At 34.9% G+C, this 25520-nt stretch overlaps 1 long non-coding RNA gene across 1 annotated transcript in view; it reads left to right on the forward strand.

Moving 5' to 3' along the window:
- Nucleotides 1–4817: 4817 nt before the first annotated feature.
- Nucleotides 4818–25520, forward strand: part of LOC140639353 (uncharacterized) — a 43041-nt gene continuing 22338 nt past the window's right edge. Inside the window, exons 1-2 of the long non-coding RNA XR_012036094.1 lie at nucleotides 4818–4977; nucleotides 5583–5737. This is a non-coding gene — a long non-coding RNA (uncharacterized lncRNA). The remainder of the gene's footprint in view (nucleotides 4978–5582; nucleotides 5738–25520) is intronic.

Here is a 25520-nt window from a genome sequence, read left to right on the forward strand (position 1 = left end):
TCAAGCATGAGAAGTTGAGGTACCAAAAGGGGATTTTTTTTTTTTCCATTATGTGCCCAGAGCATAAAGTCAAGGTCGGAAGAGCAGCAACAAGACTTCCATTTTGAAGGGCACCTGGGTGGCTTAGTTGGTTAAGCATCTGCCTTTGGCTCAGGTCATGATCCCAGAGTCCTGGGATGGAGCCCTGCTGAGTGGAGAGTCTGCTTCTTCCTCTCCCTCTGTGCTGCCCTGTTTATGCTCTCTTTCTCTCTGTCAAATAAATAAATAGAAATCTTAAAAAAAAAAAAGACTTCAGTTTTGAAATGGAGCTAAATAAATTCATCCATGTATAAACATGACTGATTTGTGATTTTTTACTTGGGATCAAGGTGATGAGAGATTCAGCAGCTAAAACTAGGTATGTATATATGTGTATTTATGTTCACGTGTGGAAATATTGCACATGTGTAGGCTTTTGAGTACTTCTACTCTCAGTTAAATTTACAACAACACAACTTGCCTGTGACCTCTACTTGATAGAACTGTATCTGGAAGTAACCTTAATTTTTTGAAAATACAAACTATTTGTGTGAAACTCATAAATTTTTCTTGGATTTTTCAGTGTGTATAAATCATGGTTATTATCTCTAAGAGGTGGTTCTTAAGGTCAAGTTCTGTCAGCAGAACAGCAACAGAGAGAGTGCATGGTGAGTACAGCTGCAATCCTAAAGCCACACAGTCTTAAATGCTTTCTTTTTATACTCTTTGCTGATGACCAATGCTGAGGGAAGGTGTAGCTTTCTTTTATCAGCTTCTATTTGTGTGGCAAACTTTGCTTTCTTATCTTTCCTAATTTACCAGCCACAATGAGTTTAGCTTACTTGCTGATGACTGTACAATTTTCTTACCTCCAATAATGTTATCTGCGATAACAGGGACAATCATGAAGATCTTAAAGTGCTTTCTGTAATTTGAAAACAAAAACAAATTCTGTTAATTGAGGGCTTTACCCCTCATCCAACTTTCTTCTACTTTACTTCTTCTATATCCATGAAGTCTATACAGTGCCATCCATTCACGTTGGTTTAAATTTGTAAAATGTTATTTGTTTTACTTATGAGACTCAACATTAAACTGAAAACATCTTGAGGGTAAAAAATTAATATACTTGATGTGAATGGGATAAATAAGATTTTATCCACACACCTTGGTGTTTTAACCTCGACCTAATCCCCTCAAAAGGAAGTAAATGGGGCACTTGAGTGACTCAGTGGTTGAGTCCCTCTGGCTCAGGGCATGATCCTGGGGTCCTAGGATCGAGTCCTGCATCAGATTCCCTGCAGGGAGCCTGCTTCTCCCTCTGTCTATGACTCTGCCTTTCTCTCTCTCTCATGAATAAATAAAATATTTAAAAAACAAAAAAGAAGTAAATGGTAAGTTCAGATAAAGATTCTAAGGTATCAAAGGTAAAATAGACTAGTGCTATTTTTGTGGTTCACTGTTATTTTATAATCATACTGTCTGTTGCTGAAATATTGGTCAAAAGTCATCTCCTTGGGACAAATCTAAATGCATTGTTTTTTATATCCATGCATAGAACACAGACCTGTGGACTGCAGTTCACAGACCTGCCTGTTGACTTAGACAATATAAATTATCTCTCTAAAAACTAACTAAAAAAATAATGAGTTGTCACTTTTGTTTTTTTTAACAAATTAGCAAAATTAAAAAGTTGAATGGCACATTTTTTTAAAAAAGTAGGGAAAAATAGAAATAGGTACTTCAATATAGTTTTGATAGGGGTATATGCTGCAGTAGTATTTCAAAAAGCAATTCTTATCTATAAAAATTTCTCAGATGTTATGATCCAACAATCCAAAGAAGCTGTTCTACAAAAACAATAGCATGACAAAAATATAGAAAAAAAATCACAGAATTTGTTGCATTCTTGCTTTTAATAAAAATTGGAACCTGCCTAAATTGACTTCAGTAGGAAAATGGTTGAATAAAGTATACTACACATGTGCAATGTACTATATCAGTTAAAATGAATGAATCTTTGTTGACACAACAATCTAGAAAGATGTACCAAAAAGTTTTTAGCTTTTAAAAGCATTGAGGAATACAGTTTGGTTCCATTGTGTTAAAGAAAACTTTGGAACAGTGTGTGTGTGTGTATGTGTGTGTGTGTGTGTGTGTGTGTGTGTCGATATGCATATATCTGACTTCATTTACAAATATATAAGAAATATAAATTTTGGAGGCCCAGAGAGAAATATTGAATAATATATCAAAAACTTAGAAATGTTTCCTTTGGTGGAGAAACACCAGAGCAAATTTCACTTCTTTCACTTAGGTAGATAATTTTTACTTTTGGAGGCATTTTAGTTGTGTGTATGGGGGGGTATACTTTTTAAGTAATAATAATGATAAATCTACAGTTTTGTACTTCTTAAAAATGTAGATAAAGACATCTCTCTTTCAAAATTTATATGAATGAAAACAATTATATATGCAATTATATATGTAAAATGCATGGCATATATTTGGCTTTCAAATTCACAAACTACATTATTATGAGACTGTTGTTCTCAGTTATTGTTATGATGAGGACAATCTTATAATCAGTTTGATGTTTAAACAATTCACAATCATTAAATACCTACAGTATAGAATTTTTTGGTAATTCTTAAGATGATTACTAGAATCTTCCTTCAATTTCCTTAGGATCTCGGGATTTTATAAAATCTATGATTCTGAGAGTGTGCTGAACCTATACTGGAGAATAATCATGTATCTGTTCTGACCTTTTGACCTCCTGATTCCCACTGGCAACCTTAATATACACTTCTAAGAATGTCTGTCTGTTAACTATTACAAATACCTTATTGACCTTAGCTATATCCAATTGTAAGAACTGCTTCATAAGATTCCAAGGCTCTGTTTTTCTTAAACTTCATCTCTCATACAACCCAAATGCTCACCAAGTAATCACTACATTCATTCAACCAGTTATTCATACAATCATACATTTTGCAATTCATATCTTTATCCCTTCACCAAAGTATCCAGTTGCACCCCTACCCCCATTTATTACTTTTATTGAATTTATCACAAGTTGTGATTTTTTTGTCTTTTAGAAAAAAAATGTGTTTACAATTTTTTTATCCTCACTTAGAATGTTAGGCTCCATGACCGCTAAGATAACTTCCATTTCATTCACCATTGTTCTCTACGTTTAACCCAGTTCCCGATGTGTGTACAGGTATATATATATTTGAATGTGTATGGCTACTTGGATAAATATTGGGCAAACATCTTAATATTTAATTAACTTTTTAATTTATTCATTGAACACATGTTTATTGAGAGATCTGTTTTGCCTGGCCTTATGTTTGATGCTGAAGATCCAAAATTTATATTAGATCCAACTCGGGTAGCCCTCCAAATATGAGTGAAAGGTGTAATCATTGATTTTTATGAAGTCAAAATTGAATATTTAACTGTCTGATCCAACTCATTACTTTTCCCCAGAAATACTTGAAGTATTCTTTTAATTCTCAACCTGAGATTTAGTATAGAGTACTCAAAATGTAGGTTACAATTTTCTTTTGTTTTTGTTTTCTATCACTTATGAATATTACTTAGGAAACAGGGATGCACTAAGTTAAATTTCCTGCTCCAAGTGAAAACATCTATAAAAGGTGTGTAAATAATAAGCACAATTTTTAAAGAGAATATAAGAATTTTTTATTTAAATCTCAAATCAGTTAATTACTTATCTCAAATGCTTATTTTAAGGCTTCAAAAATGAAAGAGGTAGCTGTTGGAAGGTGACAAACAGGATTTTTCTTGCTTCTAAACCTTTTTTTCTATAAAATAATAGGCTTATAGGAATCTCTCTTTCTATAATTAGAGAAAAACTGGCTTCTCTCTAGATTAGAGTCACTAGAGCAGTTTAAAAAGAAACCCTCCAAATCTCACAAATACTTTATGTGGGGGGACACATCTTACATAGCCTGGAATTTTTTCTTTCCTTCCAAAGATCCTGAATTGAAAGGGAAATAGATACCTACTGACTAATGCAGGAAGAATACCTTAGGCATGCATTTCATGTGATAATTGCTTTTCTTTTGCATTTAGGAACTACAGGCAAAAGTGAGAGAAATGTAGCTGGTTTTATTACCCAGAGGGAAAGCAATCACTATGCTTGTCAGGTCTATGAACATTTCTCCCATCCTGGGAAATCTTTGAAAAATAAAATCATGTTGGTGGCTATCTTGCAGTGCACTCAATTAAAGCTAAGTTGTTAGATTTTTTCTTAAGAAATGTCAGCTACTACCATTACCGAGTATCTGACCAGGTCACATGGAAAATAAACGTGTTCATGCTATACTATCCTCATTTGTCAGGGACTGAGCTAAAAAGAAATACTGATTAGTATCTCATGGATATTCATTCTGGTTTTACTTGGGGCAAATTACATTCATCCTGCAAACTCTTTGACCACAAATGGTTATCTTTGCTGCTTGATTTGCCTCTAAAATATAACAATGCAGAATTTTATAATTTAAAAGTATAGATCAAATGCAACTGGTTTATGCATAAGCTGGATGAAAATTTGAAGAAATCTGCTTCATCAAGCATTAATAGAAAAAAGATACAATTAGAGACTGTTCTGTTGAGACTATAACTAAACCTCTGATTTTAGTTACTGTGGAGGAGAGAGTGACAGAAAGAGAGAATGAGTGAATAAGATGGTAATTGGGTTTCTCAGATTGTTCTATTTGGAAAATGTCACATTTCAGAGATTCTGCTGCCTTTCTTTCCAGGATAGAAGGTGAGATTCAAGAAAGCTTTTGTGGATATAGAAAGCGCAAATTGCCTCATCAGTCATCCACTCCATCTTCAACTACTTTAATAACTCTCATTCCAGTGCTCAGCTGAGGCACAGACTCAAGGCCAAAGTCTACTCCTGAGATATAGGAAGAGTAGCAGGTATTTTTTAGACTGGAGAACTTGGGAAAAATTAAAACAAAATCTACTGTTCTAGCCCAATATATATTCTCAGAATGAGTTTGTCCTGATACTTTCTTAATCCAAATCCTCTGCCAATGCTTGCAAATTATTTTGTTATTGAGTTATCTCTAATTTAGCCATTTTACCATATGGTATTGTTTCTAATTATTTCAAAGAGCTATGAAAATTGCCAAAACCATTCAAGGAACATTTCTTATAGGCTACATAACTTTATCTGCCCTGCCTCTAAATTTTTATCAAAAGGTGGTGACATCACCTGAAAAGGACTACAATTCTAATATTTTCTTTTATACATTTTCCTAAAGATGTCTATTTGATTCTCAGAGAGATGCAACTATGAATATTCTTTCATAGTTTGTTATTACACTTTTACTTTACTAAGATTTCATCAGCATAGATGGAACTATTCCATCACTATTTTGTCCAATTATGTTTTCAAAGGACTCCCAGCCCAGGGAATTTCCACTATAATTAGTTTTAAATTTTTTCCAACTACATTTGGTTTTTACAGTAATTTTATATTATCCTGGCTATATTTTCATTTTTTACAATATTTTTCTTAGGTTTCATTTATATGAGAGACACAAGGAGTTTGCACAAGTCACATCCTTGCCATATCTGATTATATTAAACTCACTGCACGGTGGAAGCAGTATTGACCAACACAGAGCAAAGATGAAAAGAAGGAAAACTTCTTCGTTATTTTCTTCTCTCTCAAGTGAGTAAGTCAATTTGTATTATTTTTGATTTATTATTTGAGATTTTTTTTTACAGCTCCAAATATAAATGCATTTTACATGGAGTACTTGTTTCATTATGACTGAAAAAGTAAGTTATCTCAGCAAAGTGGTACAGTATCCATGCCAAGAAAATATGAAAATACTGACTCTTCAGCAAGGAACTAACTTAGCAAAGTAGTCTCATGATAAAGGAACATATATAAATTATTAAAAAGGGTAGAACTTGCTTATTAGCTCAGGAGTTTGCATTAGAAATATTAAATATAAGAAATTCAGGTATCTGGAAAAAGAGGCTCAAGATGAGAAGTGGAACCGTTGCTGAGTAAAGGCCAATTTCTTGACAGTGAGGACTGAAATAGTATGAAGTAAACAGCTAAAATGTTCAATTGTGCACCAAATCTTGTGGAACTTTGGATTCAGAAGATTGACTACAGATTATGATGATTTTTAAGGCTTTGCTTATTGCTCTCTGCTTATAAATTTCTTTTCATTTTTGAAAAAAAAGAGAATTATAGAAATTCAATGTTAAAATTGTACTATGAGCTACCAAGTCTAATACATGTTCATTTTGGAGGCAAACATACCAATACTTCACCTGTGTTTACTTTAATTCTACAAATGTCAAAAAAAATTCTACAAATGTCAAATATGATTTCAAATATTCTTCAAATATGTTTTTTTGTCCATTAAATGTATATAATTCTGTTTCAAATTTACAATGCACATACATTTCTAATAATGTAATATTCATTTGTTTTATACTAAAGGCAATCTCCCAGTGTTGCTGTTGTCCTTGTTAAATAGGGACGTGACTTCATAAAGGGAAAAAAATGGGACAGTATGCATAAGTAACTTGCTTTCTAAGCAGGGAATTGCTAATTTCCAGGTCACACACTGAACCTACATCATTTTTCAGGTAATATTTTATTGGGAAATCATACAAAATGTGTTTTATAGTAGAACTATAGAGATTAAGGCAGAAAACTGTTTAAGTAACCATCTATGCATGCTGTCAGCTTGAAGTAGGGCCATTTGGGGTGAATGACTATATGAAGCAGTAAGAGCTGTAAAGAGTATCTTACAGTTTCACACAGGACTTATTTTGTGGGTTGAGTAGTGCAAAAGAAGAGAAGTTGGTAAGCAAAAGCACCAAAAATGCTTTAGACTATTTTTTGTTACTCTTCCGAGTATTCTTTCCAGACTATTATCTTGAAAGAGTTTAAATCTATATTTCATACCTAAATTGAATATACCAAGTAAAAGCCTATGCTATATAGTATAAAGTGAATATGGGTGAAAAAAAGAGATATGATTGAGAAGTCTCCATTTTATTGTAATACAATATCATGGAACTTTCCCTGAAGATTGATGTTTATAGTGAATATAGCTACTCTTTGTCAAGGACCATGGGAAACTGAAATTTTAATTCTGTGGATACCTGCCTACTTCTAAGCCCCTCCTCAACTGCCTCTAAAGATGTTAGTAATCAACATGGGTTTCTATCATCTCTGTTAAAAGAATCTTTTTTTTTTTTTTTTTACCAAAATTTCTGATTCTTTCCAGCTATACAGTTTCTGGTACTGTGAACTATTTCATTTAACCTGTTTATTTTTTTAATATCATGTTTTACATAGATTTCTGGTTTATTCCCTATGAAAATTATATTGGGCGCAGCCCAGGTGGCTCAGTGGTTTAGTGCTGCCTTCAGCCCAGGGCCTGATCCTGGAGACCCGGGATCGAGTCCCATGTCAGGCTCCCTGCATGGAGCCTGCTTTTCCCTCCGCCTGTGTCTCTGCCTGTCTCTCTGTTTCTCATGAGTAAATAAATAAAATCTTTAAAATATATAAATATATATATATATGTATATAAATAATCAACTGTATGAACTAAGATGGAAAAGATCACCAGCTTACTCAGGACTTTTTTCTTTGATAGAAACACATGGTTCTGTCCCTGAGCACAGGTAATTGGGCAGATTTATTTTGGGTACTAGTGTTTAGTCCTAGAGTTTAATATGAAAACAAAAAAGAAAAGTGAATCACCATGGGTGATTGGAACAAGAACATAGAAATTGACTTAGTTTATAATGAATGGAAAAACAGAATATCAGTTTAACAACCTCTCATGCCAGTAGGCCAGGGAACATACTTAATTAGAAGAATATGAACTCTACTATCTCCAACATATTTTTAAAAATTTAAGCTGCTTTATTAAAAACATTACTTTCCTGTTTTTCTATGTTTCTGTATGTGGAAAACAAGTGACAATAGACCTACAGACATAACACAATAATTTAGGGATTCTGGAATGCTACAGTATTTTTGTCTCTAATCTTTCCTACTGAAAAGAAATACTTCTTTTTCTTTTTAATACTGTCACGTGGTAAATTAGTATAAAGGAATGCAAATTAAAGACTTATGCCAACATCACACATTTAAATCCTTTTTAATCTATGTAAAAGCAGACTTTCTTCCCTTTACTTTTAACAAGATTAATTCATAGAAATCTCTATAGGACATTTCTCTTGATTGAGAAAGACTTGTAGCCCTTTAAATATTAGAGCTGTGCCAGAATGTCCATAAATAATTCCTACTCTCCCACAAACTAGAGTGCTAGTAAATGTGCAGACACTGCAGATTTTTACTGTTTCCTCTGCTTGCATTCATATTACAATAAATGAGAATAGATTTCTAATATCCATTTCTATTACATACATTAACTGAAGCTGTGGGGGTAAAATGAAAAATTTGCTAGGATTTGAGACACTGAGAAGGCCCATATGTTTATGTGTGGGCAGAAGAGTCAGTATTTCTGCCATGCGGTTTGGTATTTTTTGCTTTCCTTTTTTTTTTTTTTTTTTTAGAGTAGCTTAAAATGTTCTAGGGTTTGCTAAAGGTTGAAGAGCATTCAAACACCATTCTGTTAGTTTAATTGTAGCCCTTTCTGTTAATAATTTTGGAAGGATGAACCAGTTTCAATTAAAAAGCCTGAACTGAGAGAAAAAATAAGCCAAATTGAAATGTACATGAACAAGTTTAGATTGTGCACTTCTTGGCATTATTTTCTTTCAATGAATAATTAGCATGAAAATGCACTGTAAAATTTAATTATAAAGAAGTTGTCTTTCTATCCACAAGTGAAATTAAAATAAATCTGCTATTTAGGATGATATAATTTTTATGAGTGTTGATTTGTCTATGTCTCAATTGATTGATTTACTATGGAGGAGTTTAAAGATGTTTCCACATCATAAACTTTTTGGTGGAATATGTACCTGTATATCCCCATTATTTGGCAATGCACATCATAAATATTTGCCAAAAAAGGATTAGAAAATCAGTGGCAGAGTTGGAATGTGATCTCTGAAGACTTAAATTAATGGAATTCTGCTGGAGACATAAAAGTTGTTTCCCTGCTGTTCACATCTGTTGCATTCTGGAAAAAAAGAAAATGTTATGTGAAGAGCTGTGCTTGCATAGCTGACTCTTCTTGATTTGTGCTGATGATAGCTGAAGCTTCAATCTTGGCATCTTCCACTGCACATTGTCATCAGCAAGGTAGGAACACATCCTTGAATTAAATTAGAATTCAGTGTGAAATCTGATTTGTTTGACAGAAATTCACTTCTAGTCTAATCTGTAGAAATGCAACTGTTTTAAAAGTTACTACAAAATATTTGAAAATATTACCAAAGGTAATCTACCTGCAAAAAAAAAAAAAGTAATTTTTGAAGTTTCCTCAAAGAGAAAGAAAGCAATCATAAATACCATTCAAAAGTTAAGGCCACAATGAAGGTGAGAAAAAATCCTGGTCACACTCACAAAAGCCTTATTGAAGGGACATAATTAAATGGTTTATGAACCTTGAGTTTATAACAAGTTCTAACTCACACTGTTTTTTCTTATCTCTTTTCCTTCTTCTTTTGCATTTTACAAAGATCTGTGCTGTCTTTTACCTCCCTAGGAATAAACAGAGTATTAGTGTCAGGGATTTCTTTAACAGGATAAGCAGCATAGAAAGAGAAGTTTGGGTAAAGTGACAAATTAAGAACAATATTCTGTGGAATAGCCAAATTCTCACCTGGAGGTAATGAGAGATCCCTGGCTTTGATAAACAGAAAAGAATAAAATGTAGATGGCAGTTAAAAACTATAGAGATAGGGACACCTGTGTGGCTCAGCGGTTGAGCATCTGCCTTTGGTGCAGGGCATGATCCTGGGGTCCTGGGATCAATTCCGCATAGGGCTTCCTGCAGGGAGCCTGCTTCTCCCTCAGCCTGTGTCTCTGCCTCTCTCTGCGTGTCTCTCATGAATAAATAAATAAAATCTTTAAAAAAAAGAAACTATAGAGATAAGTCAATAAAATGTAAAGATAAAGAGATTAAGTGAAGAAGGAAAATATCCAACAAAGATACTAAGAATAAATAACTAAGTAGTAGGATCAGAATCAGTGTTCTAGAAATTATGAAGTGAGAATATAAAGTTAAAGGGAATGGTTACTAGGGTTACATGCCACAAAGAAGTTAGAGTAGAAAGTGGCTATATAATTTGAATATTACCAGCTTATTAGTTAATTATTGGAGAGCAAAGAGCCAGAAAGAGATTTTTAAGATAGAAGTAAACAAACATTAATTAAGCACTAAAAATAGTGAGAGTAACCTCTTAGCAAACTGAACATACAGAGATAAATGTGAGGATGATAGATTGAACCATGGTCCTCCTTAATGTATCATGCATGGAGCGTATTGGGAGGAAAATATGTGAAGGAGGGAATTAAAATCTTGAACCCCAGGGACGCCTGGGTGACTCAGCAGTTGAGCGTCTGCCTTTGGCTCAGGGCGTGATCTTGAGGTCCCAGGATGGAGTCCTACATTGGGCTCCCTGCAGGGAGCCTGCTTCTCCCTCTGCATCTGTCTCCAACTCTCTCTGTGTCTCTCATGAATAAATAAATAAAATCTTTAAATAAAAAAACCCTTGAACTCCAAAAAGGATGTGAAACAAGTTTCTTATTTCAATGACTTGAAATATCATTGTTGTTTTTATTTTTTTTAAGATTTTATTTATTTATTCATGAGAATACACAAAGAGGAGAGAGAGAGAGGCAGAGACACAGGCAGAAGGAGAAGCAGGCTCCATGCAGGGAGCTTGACGTGGGACTCGATCCAGGGTCTCTCCAGGATCACACCCTGGGCTGCAGGAGGCGCTAAACTGCTGAGCCACCGGGGCTGCCCTCATTGCTGTTTTTATTCATTTAAGATTATAAATTAGTGGTCTTGGATGAAGACTTGTCTTTATACAAAACAAATTTATTTTATTTTATTTTTAAAAAAAAAATATTTTATTTATTTATTCATGAGAGACACAGAGAAAGAGAGGCAGAGACACAGGCAAAGGGAGAAGCAGGCTTCATGCAGGAAGCCCCATGTGGGACTAGATCCTGGGACCCCAGGATCCTGCCCTGAGCCTAAGGCAGACACTCAACCACTGAGTTACAGAGGTGTCCCAATACAAAACAAATTTAAAAGGTAAGAAGTAGAGTTGTAAGACTGGATACAAAAATAATTCAAGATGGAATCCAGGAAGAATGCTATGCTAAAAAAGTTAATGATAATCCTCAGCAGCATGACAGATGGAAAATTATGAGAAAAGATAGAAACAGAAGAGTCAAGGAGTAGTATAGATTCCTCACAAATTATAAGAAGTTTCCAAATTTTAAAAAGAACTAGACTTTCAATTTCTAATGGAATTATAATGAGGGTTTGTAGTCATGAGAAGGCTGAATGAAACCATGTTGTTAACTTCAGGAAGAAAAGTGTTGGGTCTAAAAGAAAGATGGATGTAGACATTCTCCAGGATCTGGGCAAGGTGGTGGGGGGCAAAGATTGGGAGCATGTGCCTGGCAATCAGGCCATCCTCAAATCCTTCTACTCCTTTGTAATTTGTTTATTGTTTTTTCCTTTTATTAGTTATACTTCATAGTATGAAGTATCAAATATTTCTACAGATTTATTTTGAAAAACAGCATCCTATTGCAATTCTTTCTCAGCAGCAATTCTATTTTAAATTCTATTTCTTTTAGCTGGTAATTTTGAATATCAACTCAATGTCTCTAGATAATGGCCTTCTATTATTAGTTCTTTTGTTTTTGTTTTTGTTTTATAGCATTATGTTTTGACTTCCAACTATGGAAAATAAGGACTTAGCTTAGTTTTTATTTTCTTTCCTGTTTTCTCTACTTTTAAATTTTTCTTCTAGAGTTAATTTTTTTCTTGTTTGGTTTTCATATGTGCATTTCTCTAATTCAACCAAGACCTTTGTCAATTGCCTATTACCTATGTCATCTTTCAAGACATTTTGATGCCTCAAGCAATCTGTTGCTTTAATCTGTATGAAAAAGTCTTATGTAGAATCATTTGACTTATTACAATCTGGATGGGCTGCCCGCTATACCTGAGTACAGCTGTCATCCTGGAATCTCTCCTCTACATCATCCTCAGGACACTTTCATCACCCTCTTGTGTCTTGCCTTTCATTCACTTGTACATTAATCATCTATTCATATTTTTTGGCTGTGTGTGTAATTTGTTAGGTACTGTTTTAGGTGCTGGCTGTATACCAAAGCGGGGGGGGGGGGGGGGAGAAATAAAATTCATTACTCTTATTGACTTTATATTACAGTGATACTCAAAAGAGAATTCACTTCAGTAATATTTTCCTCTTCTATATGGGTGCCTGATAAAAAGTATAAGAAAAAATACTCGTAGTGTTCTGTGGAGAAATAAGTGTTTCATTGTAATTATAGCTTATCATGCACTATCTAAAAGCAATCTGAGAAAGTCAACAGAACTTTCTGTAATTTTCCATCTGACTAGTCTTTCCTATAGTTTACTCCACTGTCTAAATAGTGTTTGGGAGGCACTCAAGATGAAATCTCTTTCAAAAACTTTGGGACTCACTTAGTAAGATTCCGCAAAATGTGTTAACGGACTTTTCTAATTTTTACCTCACGGGGAGTTATGTGAACTTTGAGGCCTATGGGGAAGATATATTTTTTAAAGTTTTTATTAAAATTCCAGGTAGTTTACATACAGTGTAATATTAGTTTCAGGTATACGATATAGTGATTCAGCACTTCCATTCAACACCTGGTACTTATCACAGCAAGTGAACTCCTTAATCTCCATCACCTATTTAACCCATTTCTTCCCACCTACCTCCCCTCTGGTAACCATCAGTTTGTTCTCTATAGTCAAGAATCTGTTTCTTGGTTTGTCTCTGTCTCTTTTCCTCCTTTTTCCCTTTGTTTCTTACATTCCATATATGATGAAATCATATGGTATTTGTCTTTCTCTGACCTATTTCACTTAACATAATACTCTCTAGCTCCATCCATGTCGTTACAAAAGGCCTGATTTCATTTTTTAATGGCTGAGTAATATTCCTTTATTTATACAAACATACACACACACACACACACACACACACACACACCACTACTTCTTTATCTATTTATCAGTTGAGGGACACTTGAGAGAAACAGGGACACTGTTTCCATAATTCAACTACTGTAGATACTGCTGCTGTAAACATCAGGATGCATGTATCCCTTTGAATTAGTATTTTTGTATTCTTTGGGTAAATACCTACAAGTGCAATTGTTTAATCTAAGATAGTTGTTTTTGACTTTTTGAGGAACCTCCATACTTTCTTCCAGAGTGTCTGCACCAGTTTGCATTCCTATCAATAATGCAAGAGGGTTTTTCTTTCTCCATATCCTCGCCAGCACCTGTTGTTTCTTGTATTGTTGATTTTAGCCATTCTGACAGGTATGAAGTGATAGTTCTTAGTAGTTTTGATTTGAATTTCCCTGATGATGAGTGAATTTGAGCATCATTTCATGTGTTTGTTAGCCATCTGGATGTCTTCTTTGGAAAAATGTCTATTCATGTCTTCTTCCCATTTTTAATTGAGTTACTCATTTTTGGGGTTGTTGAGTTTGTATCAGTTCTTTATATATTTTGGATCCTAACCCTTTATGAGATATGTCATTTGCAAATATCTTCTCCTATTCCACAGGTTACCTTTTAGTGTTGTTGTTAAGTATAGACTTCAGTGGCATTAGTTACATTGTGCAGCTTGCCATCATCCATCCCCATACCCTTCATCCTGTAGAACTGAAATGCTAATCCCATTCAACAGTAACTCCCCATTCTCCCCTCCCCCAGACCCTGGCAACCATCATTATACTTTCTAAAATTTTGATTACTCATATAAGTAGAACCCTACAGTATTTGTCTTTTTCTGACTGGCTTATTTCATTCAGCATCATGTGCTCAAGCTTCTTCCATGTAATATATATCAGTTTTCTTTTTAAAGTTGAATACTACGTTGTAAAAAAAAAAGGGGGGGGGGGGTGTTTGTTTGTTTCCTTTGCCTTGTGATGTACTTCCAGTAGTTTATTTGGCGTATCTAGAGAGAAGTTGCTATGGCCAATGTCAAAGTGGTTGCTGCCTATTTTCTTTTTATGGTTTCAAGCCTAACATTTAGATCTTCAGTCCATTTTGAATTTATCTTTGTGTATGGTGCAAGAAAGTGGTCCAGTTTCATTCTTTTGCATGTTGCTGTCCAGTTTTCCATACACCATTTGTTGAAGAGGCTATCTTTTTCCCATTAGATATTCTTTTCTGTTTTGTCATAGATTAAATGACCATATAATTGTGGGCTCATTTCTGGCTTTTATCTATTCAGTTGATCTATATATCTGTTTTTGTGCCAGTACCATACTATTTTGATTGCTACAGCTTTGTAATATGACTTGAAGTCTGGAAATGAGAGGACTCCAAGCTTTCTTTTCTTCTTTGAGGTTGTTTTGGCTATTTGGGGTCTTTTGTGGTTCCATACAAATTGTAGGATTGTTTGTCCTAGCTTTGTGAAAAATACTGTTGGTATTTTATATTTTGATAGGGACTGCAATAAATGTGTAGATTGCTTTCGATAGTACAGACATTTTAACAATATTTGTTCTCCCAATCCACGAACATGAAATGTTTTTCCATATCTTAGTGTCATCTTCAGTTTCTTTCATCAGTGTTTTATAGTTTTCAGAGGACTTCTTTGATTTTACTTCTTTGATTAGGTTTACTCCTAAGTGTCTTATTATTTTTGGTACAATTATAAACGTGGTTGATTCCTTAATTTTTCTTTCTGGTGCTTCTTTATTGATGTATAGAAATTAAACGGATTTCTGTACATGGATTTTGTATCCTGCAACTTTACTGAAAACATTTATCAGTTCTGTTTTTCAGTGGTCTTTCAGGTTTTCTATATGGAGTATCAAGTCATCCGCAAATAGTGAGAGTTTTCCTTCTTCCTTGCTAATTTGGATGCCTTTTATTGTCTTTTATTTCATTTTGTTATCTAATACCAAAACCAGATAATGACTCCACTAAAAAACAAACAAACAAATAAAAAAAGAACTGCAGGCCAAAATTCCTGATGAACATGAATTCAAAAATTCTCAATAAAACACTTGCAAAAACCAAATCCAACAATACATTTAAAAAATCATTCACCATGACCAACTGGGATTTATTCCTGGGTTACAAGAGTGCTTCAGTAATTTGCAAATCAATCAATGTGATATACCACATTAATAAAAGAAAGGATAAGAACCTTATGATCACTTCAAAATAAAAAAAAAATTAACAAAGTACAACATCCATTCATGGTAAAAACCCTTAATAAAGTAGGTTTAGAGGGAACATATCTTAGCATAATAAAGGCCATATATGAAAAACCCACAGCTACTATCTTCAATGGGAAAAACTGAGACTTCTTCCTCTATGGTCAGGAATAAGACAGAGTGACAGTCCACTCTCACCACTGTTATTTAACCTTGTCCTAGCCACAGCAACCTGGGAACATTAATTTCTTTAAATAGTTTTATTTAAACATAATTACTGAAGTGAAAAAAAAAAAGTCACAGATGAGATAAACAGGGAAGGCAAAACACGAAGAAGCAAAGGTACTATTAATACTGTCTTCTCTCGGGGATCCCTGGGTGGCGCAGTGGTTTGGCGCCTGCCTTTGGTCCAGGGCGCGATCCTGGAGACTCGGGATCGAGTCCCACGTCGGGCTCCCGGTGCATGGAGCCTGCTTCTCCCTCTGCCTGTGTCTCTGCCTCTCTCTCTGTGACTATCATAAATAAATAAAAATTTAAAAAAAAAAGACATTAAAAAAAAAATACTGTCTTCTCTCTCAAGTATCCTTGAAATAAAAAACAAAACCCAAAAGCTAGATATAAATTTTGATTAAAGAGAATGGCGGGCAGCCTGGGTGGCTCAGTGGTTTAGCACCACCTTCAGCCCAAGGCGTGATCCTGAAGACCTGGGATCAAGTCCCACATCAGGCTTGCTGCATGGAGCCTGCTTCTCCCTCTGCCTGTGTCTCTGTCTCTCTCTCTCTGTGTGTGTGTCTCTCATGAATAAATAGATAAAATCTTTAAAAAAAAATAAAGAGAATAGCAATATATTTTACATATTTGGATTTTTTTCCTAAATAAATATATTAAAGTATAATATCTGCATTTGACTCATTTGTTTCCATGTAGTTTTTAGACTCTTTCTGAGAAAGTGTATTTATAGGTGAATTTTTGGAACTTGATACATATTACAGTATCTTTATTTTCCATACACACAGAATTGATAAGTTTGGTCATTACAGAATTTTAGGTAGATAATACTTTCTTTCAGAAATCATCCTCACCAGTGTGGTGAAGAGTAATGCTATGTTGATTTCTCATCTTTCACATAAGACTTGTTTTCTCCTGTAGAATCTTTCAGAAGCTTCTCTTTAAAATCCTGTTTTCAGGGAGGCCTCAGTGGTTGAGCACCTGCCTTCCGCTCAGGCCTTGATCCCAGGGCCCCGGGATTGAGTCCCACATTGGGCTCCCTGCATGGAGCCTGCTTCTCCCTCTGCCTAAGTCTCTGCCTCTCTCTCTGTGTCTCTCATTAATAAATAAAAATTTTTTTTAAAAAAAATATCAGTTTTCAGAAATTCCAGAATGATGTTCTCTTGTGTGGCTCTGTCTTCCTTGAACAGAACACTTTGTGGGCACCTTCAGTCTAGACCTTATGTCCTAGAGTTTGGAATAATTATCATTAGGAATGTTAATCACTTATTCCTTCACATCTTCTCTTTCTCTTCTCCAAAAGCCCAGTTATGTGGATGTTATTTAGGCCCTTTGAAAAGTCGCTCTAATTTTTTGCTCTTTTCTCTCCTACAATACATTTCTTTGTGTATCATAACATCTAGGAGGTATCTTCAGTATTTTCTTCCAATACTTATTAATAATCTTTTAGCACTGCTACCTAATGTTAGGTTTTTTCCAAAATGAACAGTGGAGAAATAACAAGAAAACAGCAGAGCCCGGCGGCAGTAGGTTCGAGAGTGCTTTAATGGGGAGCACTCCCGGGCAAGGTTCCGTGACTCAGAGAGGTGGCCGAGTGAGGGAAGTCGCACCGGGGTCGGGGGGTGTGGGGGTTTTTAAGCCTTATTGGTTCCGGGTCTGGATCCAGGTGGGTCCCTTGCCTACACCGTGACCCTAGGTGATTGGCTGGGGGTGGGGATAGTACAGAAGATGGGGGGTGGTCCCTGGCTGGAAAGTCCTGGATGGAAAGTTTCCGTTTCCTCTCTAGGCTTTGATTTACTGGAGATGATGTGGTGGTCATGGCTGCTTTGGCAGAAAGATCAGCCATTTTGACCCAATTTGAGATGTCCGCCATTTTGGGTGTCCCTGTCTCTCAGCCAGCCCCACACCGAAATGTGAATTTCCCGAAGTTCCTTTTAAATTCACTGACTGTTTCTTTGCCAAGGAACCCCTTCCTCATTTCAGAACTCCTGTATCTTATCTTATCTTTCTGGTAGATTTTATTTTTATGTTTTCTTTCCTAGGCAATGATTTTTCTCAAAAAATTTTTTTACTTTGTTTTAGTCCACAGCTTTCATATTAGCATCTTTGCAGTCTTTTCAATTATCCTTTGTTGTTTGCTCAGATTTAAAACTGTAGCACTGTAAAGCTTGTGAAAGCACTGAGCATGTGTATGGAAAGTTCAAAAAGGAGCTTTATTTTATATGGAGACATCTAACTGGATATTTTAGTTGACAGTGTGCTATCATGGGCTTTATTTTCTTTTCCTTTCTCTCCCTTCTTTCCTCTTACTTTCTTTTTCTTTCCCCTTTTCTCTTTCTCTCCCTCTCTGTCCATCTTATCTCACTATGTGTGAATGTGTGTGTTTGTGTGTGTGTGTCTTCTCAGAAGCTACTAAGATTCCCGATAAAAGAGTCTGCAAATTTTTTTTTTTCTTAGACAGCAAAGACCTGGCTCATGCTTTGGTAATTCAGGGACCCCAATGAAGAAAGGGTTCATTAGCACCATTTATATGCATGCATGTATTTTTCTTCAGTCTGAAGGATGGTGCCTACTTTGCCTATAATGAGACTCTATTATTACTAATTTACTAATTCTTTTTCACTTTTTCATTCACAAAAATCCAGTTGTTTTACAAAATAAAGAAGGAGAAATCGTCTTGTTGAACATAGCAGAGGAAGGGATTGGATGGAGTATTTCTTGAATAGGTTTTCAGCTAGTCCTTCTTAGTGTAGCTTTCTTGTATTTCACCCCAAACCCAGATTGCCTAGTGACTTTCAGGATTCTTGGGGGGGGGAGGGGGGGGGAGAAGTTTGTTCTGAATTGTCCTATTAAAGATTTATGATTCAGGTTTCTTACCAGCATCAGGCATTTCCACTCATTTGTATGCTTTCCTAATTCCACAATTGTGATACTATTGTCTTTTTTTTTCTTTCTTTTCATTTTTGTGGGTTAATGTCTTTAAAAATTCATTTATTTCATTAGATAACAAAATAGATATGTGTAGACATGTATATTTAATAAACTATCCCCACCTTCATTTCTACTCACCTTCAGCTTTTTTGAAATACATTGGAATGATTATACTATTACAAAATCTGACGGTGTTAATATTCAATATACATTTGCTCAATTAACTAATATATAAAAAATGAATGAATAAAGACTTGACTGTCTTTCTAGTGATATTGATGAGCAAATTAGTAAATGTAATAGTAAATAGAAGCATTTGGGAACATATGTGGACTATTTGCCACTTGCAATTGAAGGTTAAAATTTGAAAGAACATGTATTTATGAGCAGTGAACAGATGGCTGTGGTTATGAAGTTAAAAATAGGATTTTAAAATTCTAATTGTTGAAGACATTGGATCTTACAGTACTCAGAATAATGTAGATAGCAAAACATTCCTATTTGATCAAAATAATTTAAAGTGAAATATCAGAGGGAATTCTCCAAAAAAACAAACAACAAAACAAAACACACACAAACTAGATTTTATAAGAGAAGGAGGTATGCCATATTAATAATCATTGTAGAGAGAATGCATAGGAAGTACATATAAAGAAATTAAGCTATTGATATGTGGAACTTCAATAACTGTTCAACTAAAACTACAAATAAAGTGAGGACCTGATATTTTAGTTAAGGTAGGTAGATATGTCCTCATGATTATACCAGAAATTCAATGGAATAGGATTCATAACTGGAATATGGCCATTATTTTAAAGAAACAATTCTAATCAAAGGAGTTGGATATAAGAAAGTATACAGATGCAAAGTAATCTACAAACCACACGGGGACAGTTGTTCTCACCAAATGCTCCATTTATGTACCAATTCTTGCAATTCAGGAAAACCACGTACCTGGTTCTGGGTAATGGATAGTGGGCAGAAGTGATATGTAACATTTTTGAGACAGAATGATGAAAATATGCACCTGATTTTCTGGTTGACACCCAGTGAATTGTGATATTCCAGGTAGTAGAGATCCTGGCCAACCTGGATCCTTGAATGAGTATATAGAACAGAAGACTCTTCCCATTACCAAGCCTACCTGAGCACATATCAATGACCAAGAAACAAACTTTCCATGTTGTTTTTAAGCAATTTATATGTTACAGTGCACTAGAACCACCTAATTAAGGTAAGTACATTAGTGATTGTAGTGATGACTATTAGAGAGATGGGAAAGCACAGTTTAGCAAAAGTTTAGCAAAAAAGGATAACATACATGTGAAATGAGAAAATCTTATCCACATTTTAACTGGAAATTTTTATTCACTTAAAACAAGAAGAATTGATCCTTTTTTTATTTGCCTGGCTGAAAATTCAGTTTAAATATCTGTCTGTCATAGTGATGAACAATTAGTAAAGGGTGATTAGGTCATGAAACTACATTATTGGCACAAAGTGATAATGATTTAAAAATATGAATACAAATTAGCATATTCAATTGAATATATAAGCTTAGGGAAATATGTTAAAAACTTTATGAAAATAGTAGACATCACACCATGGATTGAAATAAGAAACAGACTAAAGATTGGCAAATGTTTGTTTTGTTTTATTTTTTTTATAAAAAGAAAAAATGGGATGCTTGGGTGTCTGGGTGGTTGAGCACCTGCCTTTGGCTCAGGGCCTGATCCCAGGATGCCGGGATCCCACGTCGGGCTCCCTGCATGGAGCCTGCTTCTCTCTCTGCCTGTGTCTCTGCTTTTCTCTCTCTCTCTGTGCCTCTCATGAATAAATAAATAAGATCTTTAAAAAAAAGAAAATATTAAAATATCAGAAATACAAAAAGGAAAAATAGGCAGCTAAAAACATTACCATTACCCATGTAGATTGCTGTTTTATCAGCTCACATTTTAAAAGAATGAGCAAGAAATATATAAGCAAATTAAGAACACTGACAAATCTCTAAGGATATTGACAATGAAATTAGACTTAGAAGTGAATCGAGGGTACCAGAAACAGAGATTTTTAAATTTTGTTTTGATCATAAAAAAGAGAGACATATAGAGTTACGTGTCCAACTCTTGATTTTAGCTCAGGTCATGATCTCAGGGTCCTGATATCGAGCCCTGCATCAGACTCTCTGCTCTATGGGGAGTCTGCTTATCCCTCTCCCTCTGCCCCTTTCCCTGCTGGTGTGCATGCCCATTCTCTCTCAAATAAATAAATAAATAAATAAATAAATAAATAAATAAGCCTTTAAAAAAAGAGAGAATGAGAGACCTACAACCGAGGCAGTGTTTGCAGAAAACAAAATTAAATAGAACTCTTATTTTGCTGCATCAAAGATGGTCTTAAAATTAATATAGTAGGGGATCCCTGGGTGGTGCAGAGGTTTAGCACCTGCCTTTGGCCCAGGGCGCGATCCTGGAGACCCGGGATCGAATCCCACGTCGGGCTCCCGGTGCATGGAGCCTGCTTCTCCCTCTGCCTGTGTCTCTGCCTCTCTCTCTCTCTCTATGTGACTACCATAAATAAATAAATTTAAAAAAATTAATATAGTATATCTTGCTTTAATGAGAACAATACATGAGACAGGGGTATGTGAAAAGTCTACCCATGAAGTTTAATTTCATCATGAACATTTCAATATAAACATCATAAACAGCATGACTGTAAATTAATAGAATAGTCTAGGAAATATAGAATAGTCTAGGAAATTTTAACCAAGTCATGGAAAATGGGAATAGGATAAAAAAATAAAGAAGGACTAAGATTGCAGTTTTCAAAACAGTGGATTCTGGAATTATAAACTAAGTATAATGAGCATCTCCAGAAAAAAGAATGTAAGAAAATGGACTGTTAAACACAGGATATTGGAGTAGTCATAAAGGAATATTAGAGTTACTAGAACCAGCACAAATTCAATAATATAGCAAGGCTTGCTGAACTGATTTTACTTATTTATTTACAGTGTATTCAGAATTTGAGAAAAATTTTAATATATTCTCATGTATAGTGGAACAATTCAACACTGATGAATAGACAGGGTCACATGGATTCTGACCTCTTTGCCAAGTACTAGTAAGGGATAGATGTTTATTGTCTCATAATATTCTACAATTGGCCTCTTCAAAATTGTTATCATGATTTTAATGAAACGTAAAAACCATGTTTATTGAATTTGATAATGACACAGCTCAGAAATCATGCTAATGATCTGAAATACTGAATCTTTATCTGAATAAATTTGGAATGACTGGGGTAAGGCTGAGCAAGAAAAATTCTAAGATTTCTCAGGTGACCCAAATTCATATTTACAAAAGGAAACATATTGGCCATAGGAAACGGGTTTTATTTCCACTCTCTGTGATCTGAGAAAGCTGTCATCCATCCAATAAATATTTGTAAACTGCCTACTGTGTGCCAGGAACTTAGTCCACTGAGGATCTGTCCAATAATAAACAAGAGCTCTTAAGCCTGGAGAGGGAAGAAAGATAAACATTTAAAATATTTCAAAGTCTGTAGTTCAGAAAAGCACTTATACTTTTCTGTTTAGTTCTAAGAGATAAGAACCAGTGGCCAAAACCACAAGATATATTAGATATTAAGAAAACTTTCTTTTCATTGAGACTTCATTAAAGAGTAGGATGCCTGGTGAGATTAAGGCCCTACCTCTTTTTGATCAAACATGCCAGATTCTTATCTGAGTAAGTGTTGATCTGATATGGAAGATGTTGCTTGAATTTCTCAAAAGATTGTGTCTACTATCCCTCCCAAGACTTGATAGTTACATTATTCTTAGCAGGCAGGTACTTAGAATATATGGCATTGGTGCTTTCCATGCTTCAAAAATATTGGTTCATGTCTAGCAGAAAACTGTGGAGACAGAATAATGGTGGATATATGAATTTAAGTAACTTTGGGTTTCAATTACAAAAGCAATAGAGCTGTTGGGAGAAATAAAGCAAGCAGCACATAAGTAACTGAACTAATGTGAGTTTGCTGCTTGATGAGTTACAGGTAGAGACTGTACCAGGTAGACTTGTCACACAAAAGACACTTTATTTGCAGCAAACAAGATGACAGGAATAACTTTCAAAGCCATGACTCCTCAACTGGGAATGAGTGGGTTTCTTTTATTTAGAGTTAGGATGAATATTCAGAAAGGGAAGCTTTGTCATCACATGTAAAGGTGGGCATAAGGTTGCACAGGCATACTTTGAAAACATGCCTATACTTGCATCCTATATTATGGTAATGAAGCTTATGCTTTTCCTAGGGTAGAAACTAATATTATAGCGAGGCACATAAAATGACTTTTCTTTCTGAGGACCCCTAACTCTTCCTGCTTACACAGGAGTATTACAATTAGCATACTTTTATACAACACTGAAGTGTTAGTGTCACATTTTGTTATTACTGCAACATGTGCATTTAAAGACAGACACATAAATTAGGCTAAGCTGAAGGTGCAGGGTTTTCAATTTTAATACTGCCTTATGAAAATATGGCATCTGTAAATGAGAGTCTATTGGGACAGGAATAAGTTGCTTGTTTTAGTTAAGGGAGAAATTTGCCATAGGAAGGGAGTTGGATGTATGATTTTGATTCCCTGCAGGATGGAAAAGATGATATCATTAGTATTAAAAACCCATCAACACCCAGCATGTTATTGAGGCTGTGTTTGGAAATGCTAAGTGATACTGACACACAAATGTTTTCAGGGTCATTTGCAGAGAGTGTAGAATCAAAACTAGACACTTTTAGACTTGCTGAACAGAAAAAGGAATTTGAAAAACAAAATAGTTGAGTTTTCAGGGGAAAAGTCCTATTTCAAGGTTACTGTTAAATGATTGACACTAACTCAACACCTTTCCCCTGGTAAATGACAGGAATTCAGTTGAGTAAATTTTAAGGATCTAATTGGCTTTATGAGAGGATTCATGATTCAGGCATCATCCCCTGTAGCAACTAGAAAAGAGCTCCAGAGGGCTATAACAAGGGAAAAGCTTTAAAAGGTGGGACAAGAAAGTCATAAACCACCAAACAAACAAAAGTGATCATTTTGGGCAAGTCCCTTTGGGGGACAAGAGAATCTTCTTAGATTACATTTCTGGGGAAGAGTGAAGCTACAGGTAGGTTGGGTTTTAAGCCCCTTTGGTAACATGGGTCTAGCACTAGTGACACTGTTTTAGGCCTGTGGTTTTCTTTTTAACACACTCAAACAGCACAGGAGAGAGAAGTCTGTTAGCTGTTTACTCTTTTAAAAATTTAACCAATTGATTCCATGGAAATTCTGGTCTACAAGGTTAGAAAAACCTTACTACTCTAATTCTTGTTTCCCGAGTGACCACTATAAGATTAAGGTGAAAAAGAGCAACATTGAGAAAGAAAGCATGGAATATCTGAGTATAAGAATTCTGCTTTAATTAGACAAGTTTATATTTGAAACAGAAAATCCAATGGGAGAATCAATTTACTTTACAACAGTTTATATTATTTTTAAGTTCATACATTTTAATTTTAACTCCTTTACAAAACATGCCGATAGTAATTTAATTAATTCAATCCTAGATCTTTCAAAGGAAAGATTCTTAGATCAATATTTCTGACGCTTTGATTCAATATGTTAAAATCTTACCCTATACTTCTCTTTGCAGTTTTCTAGCCCCTAAGCTGTAAAGGAGAACAGAATTTGCCATGCCAAATGTGTCTCTTTAGCATAAGGATTATTTTGAGCTGGTATTTTTTTTTTTTTTTTAATAGCAGGCAAGAGAGAAGTTCTAAAACCAAGTCAACCTTTTGTAACAGACATTTATATTTATAAGAGAAATCTCCATTTGTAAGGGGTCTTCCTTCCTATCTGTTCCAGAGAGAGGAAGATAACTAATCTCTAGAAATTCTTTTTTTTTTTTTTTTTTTTTTTTTTTTAGAAATTCTTATCAACAAAGAAGGCATGGACTAAAATCTGTAGAACAACCATACCCTTGTTTACTGTACTTTGCCTGACAAACTTCCATAACTGACTCCCCTACCTCAAAAATCATTATATGTCTTTAGAGGGAGATGGTATTTAAGGTAATGGCTAGGGTCATTTTGGAAGTTACTCAGTTTTCTTGGGTCTCCCTCATGTAAACTTCTGTTTTGTTTTGTTTTCTCCTGTTAATTTGTATTTTATTATAGGGTGGTCTCATCCACAAACCTAGAAGAATAGAAAGAACATTATTTTTCCTCCCCTACAACTGTCTTTAGCTCTCCTTGTTATGCCTCATTCATGAGAAGAATAGGAAGCCTAAATGGAGTACATTTTTAAAACTAACTGCCAGTGCCATTCAGTAGCATACATTACCCAAAAGTACAGAATCTTAACTTCCTTCCTTTTGTTCATTTCTTTGGAGATAACAATTGCAAGTATTTGCCAAGTAACTCAGTAAGTCTTTAAAGTCTGAAACCGGGAGCAGCCTGGGTAGCTCAGCGGTTTAGTGCCACCTTCAGCTCAGGGCCTGATCCTAGAGACCTGGAATCAAGTCCCACGTCGGGCTCCCTGCATGGAGCCTGCTTCTCCCTCTGCCTGTGTCTCTGCCTCTCTCTTTCTGTGTCTCTCATGAATAAGTAAAAAATCTTAAAAAAATAAATAAAGTCTGAAACCGGGAATTTATCACTGTACTTAAGTTTCAAGGCATAAATAGTACTTTTTTGACAGTCACAAACTTTACAAATAAAAAGAAAAAAAAAGCTCTAAATGCTTAGTAGTAAGTTCAGCAGCTTAGCCTCTCCTTTTCTTTCCAAGCTAAACCAGTAGAACCCTTGTTGCCATAACACAAGGAGAAGAAAATTAAATTGCTTTGTTTTTGTTTTGTTTTCATTTGTCTTTCAT

This window comes from Canis lupus, chromosome 9 (assembly GCF_048164855.1).
Source record: "Canis lupus baileyi chromosome 9, mCanLup2.hap1, whole genome shotgun sequence".
NCBI classification, from domain to species: domain Eukaryota; kingdom Metazoa; phylum Chordata; class Mammalia; order Carnivora; family Canidae; genus Canis; species Canis lupus.